The sequence below is a fragment of the Sinocyclocheilus grahami genome, unplaced genomic scaffold, assembly GCF_001515645.1.
Source record: "Sinocyclocheilus grahami isolate Dianchi unplaced genomic scaffold, SAMN03320097.WGS_v1.1 scaffold9199.1, whole genome shotgun sequence".
Taxonomy (NCBI): domain Eukaryota; kingdom Metazoa; phylum Chordata; class Actinopteri; order Cypriniformes; family Cyprinidae; genus Sinocyclocheilus; species Sinocyclocheilus grahami.
In genome coordinates, this window is record NW_015512457.1 from 462 (window position 1) to 6,781 (window position 6,320).

The 6,320-nt window shown below is 41.0% G+C and overlaps 1 pseudogene; it reads left to right on the forward strand.

Moving 5' to 3' along the window:
- Positions 1 to 1,110: 1,110 nt before the first annotated feature.
- LOC107578170 (arylsulfatase I-like) lies at positions 1,111 to 3,214 on the forward strand (annotated as a pseudogene).
- Positions 3,215 to 6,320: the final 3,106 nt, after the last annotated feature.

Below are 6,320 nucleotides of genomic sequence, written 5' to 3' on the forward strand. Positions count from 1 at the left end.
ATGGTAACTAAGACTGTTAAACAGTTACCAACTTTTGTGTTCAGCAGAAGAATGAGTTTCATACAGGTTTGGACCAACATAAGGGTGAATAAATGACAGAATTTTTAGTTTAACTTGAACTGTCCATTTAATTGATGTGTATCTAATAAGGCTTTATTGACTGCATTCTCTTTGGGTTCAATAGATCTGTGCTTGTCCTTTCCATGCACACTTCCACAGTAAGCATCACTTAGCCTGTATACAGGAAAGTCGGCCTCCACAGCCTCTGTTCTGGGAACTCATTAGCACGTAAACACCTTTCTGTTATTCTGAGGTAATTAAAGGATCAATAAAACAACATTGTAAGGTTTGTCTCATCAACTCTGCTTCACCTGCACTGATGCTTGTTTTGGGTCAATATCACCCACGGTTTATTTCTGGTGGAAATTGTGTGTTGGGAGAGAGAGAGAGAGAGAGAGAGGAGGAATCTTTCCTTCCTATTATTAGTTGGGTGTAAAACACTTACTGACCAGGTGGGGTCAACACTGTATTTCCTTCATTTGTTCCCCCCCATGATTTGTATTTTTTATTATATTTCCATATTTCTACACAGTTACCCCATCAAGAAATACTCACATGCACCATCACAGTGAAACTTAATATGTTGTATACAAAGTAATGTTAAAAGTATATATCTGCTACAAACTGTGAAAACATTGTAACATTTATAAAATAAATTTTTTGTTATTTACCAATGTATAACATTTTAAACAAATGAATAATCCTGTTGGTTGGTGTGCTAGAGGAATGTAACACGGTCCTGTTAGAGGACAGCAGTGCTTACTCTCAGACAATTCAGCTCTGCTCACAAAATTACTCTGACATACAGAATGCCACCTTAGACTAACAAACGAGAAGAGCTACAGAACAAGTTTCATTTATCGTTTACTAGTTTTAAACAACAATTTTAAAAGCCAAATCTACTTTAGTGGGGAAAAGGACCTTCATGCTGCTAGATGGATTATAACAGCAAGCATGCTCTATTAATCCGGCTTGGTTCAAGTTGAACGTCAACATAAGGAAGTCAGCAAAAGGTTGGTCAACGGACAAGCAATTTGGTTGCAATTATAGATGCGCTGGTGCTTTGCTTCTGCTTGGCGCTAGGACTAATTCATACTACAGAAGAAAAGGGGCCGAGTTCCATCACATATTATTTTTGTGATGGTGGATGACCAAGGCTACAATGACATTGGGTACCATGGCTCGGAGATCCACACGTCCGTGTTGGACCAGCTGGCTGGCGAAGGGGTGAAGCTGGAAAACTACTATGTTCAGCCCATCTGTTCCCCCTTTACGCAGCCAGCTTATGACTGGACGGTAAGAGACCCACTATTGTTTTCCTAATGCCACTATTTTGTTAAAACACTGCATAAATCTTACTGTATAATACTTACAATTATGCATATACTACTATAAATGATCTTATCCTGTCTATTGCATATTCAATATTAGTATATTTTCTTAGTTGGAGTTAAACCCAGTGAATTTATTAGTATAGTCAGGAGTTCCATGAATCAAGACCTGGATGGCCACTGTCCTGCAAGGTTTAGCTCCAACCCTAATGTGAGCAAGGTTTTCAGAGTTACTAGAAAGTTACAGGTAGGTGGGTTTGATCAGGGCTTGAGCTAAACTCTGCAGGGCAGTGGCAGATTTGAGGAACCTTGGTATAGAATCTGTTTAAAATCACCATCTACCATCTATTGCTTCAGGTATCAGATTCACACTGGGCTTCAACATTCGATCATCTGTGCACGGCAGCCCCTCTGCTTGCCCCCCGACATACCAACGCTCCCCGAGAGGCTCCGGCAGGCTGGTTACAGCACTCACATGGTAGGGAAATGACACCTGGGTTTTTGCTGGCCCGAGTGTCTGCCAACGAGCCGTGGCTTTCAAAGCTTCCTTGGATCGCTTACGGGCAGTGGAGACCATTTTAGCTTCCAAAGCTGTGACGGTACAGAGGCCTGTGGGTTCGACCTGCATGATGGAGAACGGCCGGCCTGGGAGCTGAGTGGGAATTACTTAACAAGGCTTTTCACTGAGAGGTGAGAAACACCAACCATTTGTGAACCAAATACTGTGCCGTGTTGAGTCATGTAAGCTTTTGTGGTCATTTGGACTCTTACAGAGTGAAAGAAATCCTGAAAGGTCATGACCAGCGGACGCTCCTATTTCTATACGTGGACCTCCAGGCCGTGCACACACCATTACAAACTCCTGGGCATCTTCTCAGACACTACCAGACCCTTGGCAACTGACGAGTCAGTAGGGGAGATTGTCAGTGAGCTGCGGGAGCGAGGCTACTCTCTCGAGGATCTTCTCTTCAGACAATGGGGGCCAACCTCTCTCGGAGGGTTGTAATTGGCCCCTGCATGGCGGGAAAGGCTCCTACTGGGAAGGTGGAGTTCGAGCAGTTGGTTTTGTACACAGCCCACTGTTGAAAAGGAAGGGGGTGGTGAGTCAGGCTCTGATTCACGTCTCCGATTGGTACCCAACCCTGCTGTCTCTTGCAGGATACAGATCATCTGATTCCAGCCACCTGGATGGCCAAGATGTTTGGGGTGCAATAAGCAGCGGCCTGCCCTGTCCACGAACTGAAATCCTCTTCAACATTGACCCAGTGTCACGCAAGCATGGAGAAGTCGACCTGAGACTCCTAAATCTTAATGGTTTTGGGATCTGTGATACAAGAGTGCGTGCAGCCATTCGAGCTGGTGACTGGAAACTTCTGACAGGGAACGTAGGCGACTGAGACTGGTTTTCTCCACAGATGATGCTGGGAGGTCCGCAGCAGTGGCAGGGCATGGAAAAGAGACGAGACCAGCGAGGGAAGTCTTTTTGGCTTTTCAACAACACTGCTGATCCCTATGAGAGGGCGGATTTGGCAGAGTCACGGCCTGAGGAGGTCAAGGTGCTGTTGACCCGACTTGCCGAGTACAACTGGACTGCTGTGCCTCCACGCAATTCACCTGACGACCCGATGGATGACCAGCAACTTCACAGAGGGGTGTGGACTCCCTGGCTGGGTCAGGAAGAGGCAGGAGATAAAGAGGATAATGAAGAACCAGACAACACCAACAGAAAGGCCAGATCCAAGAGTACCTGCAGAGTCTGCAAACTCAGCGCCTTGTTCAAAAAGGTTGGTACCCGTATGCAAAGGGCTCCTTTGTTCTTGTAGTCAGAAGAGGACAATTTGTGACACTCTGGCACAGTGTGAAAATATATGCAGCGACATAGAACGGTTTATGTCCTTCCTGCATTATTAGACGACACTTACCAGTCATGAGTATATCAGACAAGTTCCCATCTGTATGATCCAATGGATTTAGCAGAACAGTTCAGATCACCTACCGTTAATGGAACCCAGACCGGAGCAGTCTGGATTTGATCACATGTGATTCCACGAGCACTTAATGTAGATATTGCTGGATCTTTATTAGATGATCACGTTAGTTGAATACAGAAAATGATGCAAGTATTGGCATTGATTTGATAGAGAATAATACAGCACTTATATTGTTCTTCACTTGTTCATGGACCAGTGTTCTCTTATCCACCCCCTGGTTCACTTTCTCTCATCTATCTGTTCTTTCTCTGACATGTATCTGCCTTGCACTCCTCCTCACGCCTCTCTCATTCTCCTATCTTTTGCTTTAATGCTTGTGCTCTATCCAAATCTGCTCTGACATTGCCCACCACAGCCAGAATAACACACGATTCTTTATTGTTTCTGCGCTTTCTCCTCCACCTGTTCCTCGTCCTCTTGCATTCCTTATCAGTTTGAGTAGATCAGGTCAGTGCAGATGTAGAAGCAAGTAAAAGAGCAATAAAGTAAGTTATTTTATGTAAAACGAGGGCTATTTGAGGAGGAGGAAGATCACTCTTGGGTATGAAGGCTGTGTGCCTTTATACGAGACATTCTTGGCCTGTTCATCTTCCGGTTTCAAGAGACTTAAGACATGATGAAATGTGCTCTGTATTCAACGTAATGCGTATTCCAAAATAGCATTTTAGAAATATTTTGAATATTAAAATTTTAATTCTACGCATGTAAATGAATTTACTGTAATGTAATTGTATTTGTGACTCAGTGTCTTCTGTCAGCATTCCTACAAAATAATCCATCCTATTTATTTGTTCACAATAATAGTTCTCCCATAAAAATGTGTTCAGTCACAAACCATAAATGAAAAACTAACCTCCATCTAGCTGCAAAAGAAGTCACCTGCATTAAACACATTCATAAGAAGTAATTACACAAGGCGAATGTTTTCTTAAATCCTATTCTGTAAGAAACGCTTCAGTTTTGGAAGATAAGGAATCTAGAGCAAGGTAAAAGTCAATACACAGTTAAAAGATAACGTTAGTACATAGTTGAGATAATGAAAAACAGATGTTTACCTTAAGAGCTACAGAGCAAGAAATACTGTGTACTTTTTGTTGGAGACTGTTCTTGTTGAAGATTCACTAAACCATGGTTCAAACTGACTGATCTGCTACTACTTTCCAGTGAATTATGCCTGAATAATATGATGTTCTTTTAAATGTTAAATGGATATTTGGCCCAAAAAAGAAAATGTCATCACTTACTCACCCTCATGTCATAACCTGTCTTCTGTGGGACATAAAGAAGAATAAAGATAAGATGATGTGTTTTTTGTCAATCCATAAAACTGTTTGCTTATCAACATTCTTCAAAATATCTTATCTTGTGTTCAGAAGTAGTAGTTATACATCAGTCATACAGGTTTGGAATGACATGAGGGGTGAGTAAATGAAGACGTTGTTTTAATTTTTGGGTGAACTATCCCTTTAAGGTGGGATTACATTTGCTCTAAGCTTGTGAAATTACTAAACTATTTCAGACTAATAGTTTGGAAACACAAAGTCTAGTGTGGCCACACCTTCACAATCTCTGATGTAATATGTAAATCTACTTATCTGAGGTCATAGTCCAGAGGGCATTTTTTTATTTCCTATTATTATTTGCCCATTCAACAAAAGTGAAGAAAAGTCTGGAATGTACCTCGAATTATTACGACATAACTGTTATTCCTTCTTATGAGCGTAAGTGTTATAATTTCACCAATACAAAAACAAAAACACTTCCTCCTCCTGTTTATCTCTGAAAACAACTCAAAACAGCATCAACCCACTTTGGAAAGACTTCAACTGTGGTAAGAATGCACAATGGGCTGGCCTAGAGAAAGAGAGAGCGAGCGATCTGACTAACTCCCTCACTCTGTGTATGAGTCATCCTGAACACATGCTGAGTTTGGCATCCTTTAAAGGTGCTGTGAGCAATTTGTTTATGAAATGCCACACATAAAATGTCCTTACTACCTGACAAATACAGGCATTCAGGTTAAAAAAGTGACAGGGCTCCAAAAAACTAAACATTTTGGGGCCAAATTATGTTTTTGTTGCCAAATTGCAGTCATTTGATACAGATGGTTGCTCAGAACGCTGTTGTTCATGCTCACAATCTATTGCAGTGGTTATGAAACTACACCAGCTAGTATGGAACAGTCTCAGAAGACTGGAGTACTAGTGTGTGTATATAGGAACTGAATACATTTGAGTGCACAGCTTCTTTCTTTACATTTAAGCCACAAGTAATGCTAGACGCTGTGTGATGAAGGGATGTTGTAGTTGTATAAAATATTTTTCAAGCTTATTTAGATCTGATGCAATCACTCTGAAGATCATAACCGTATTTGTGCCACATAAATGTCAGTTTGTTTTATCAGCATATTCCTGCCTGTTTGAATTAAAAGTCAAAGGTTGCATTGTTTATGTTTCCAATATGCCATACGCCTACAGCCATACTCCCAAACAAAGCTCTCCAGAATCAATTCAACCTTATACAATTGCACCGCACTATACTGGACAAACTTGTTTTTTGTAACATTTAATTACCTTTTTGAATAACGTGTATCTTAAACTGCATGAACAACTATTTAACAAGGCTTGAAGTCAATGTCACTGTAAATGTCTTTAATTCATTCCAAATTGGACAACATTAAAAGATGATTCTCGTCAAGTGAGGGAGTAAGTTGTGAACAGCTCGATTCACTCTCATTCAAATCACTTATTTGCTTGTGACTGTTTAGTGAATCATTTCGAAATCGAACCAGCTCATGCGAGTCATTTGTTGGCAAATCGGACGTCACAACTCACTGCTTTTGTTGTCATTCAACAAGCACAACACAACAAAAAGATACACTATAAAATATTGATGCAAGAAACACTGAAACACACTCGTAACTAACTTTTTTTTTTTT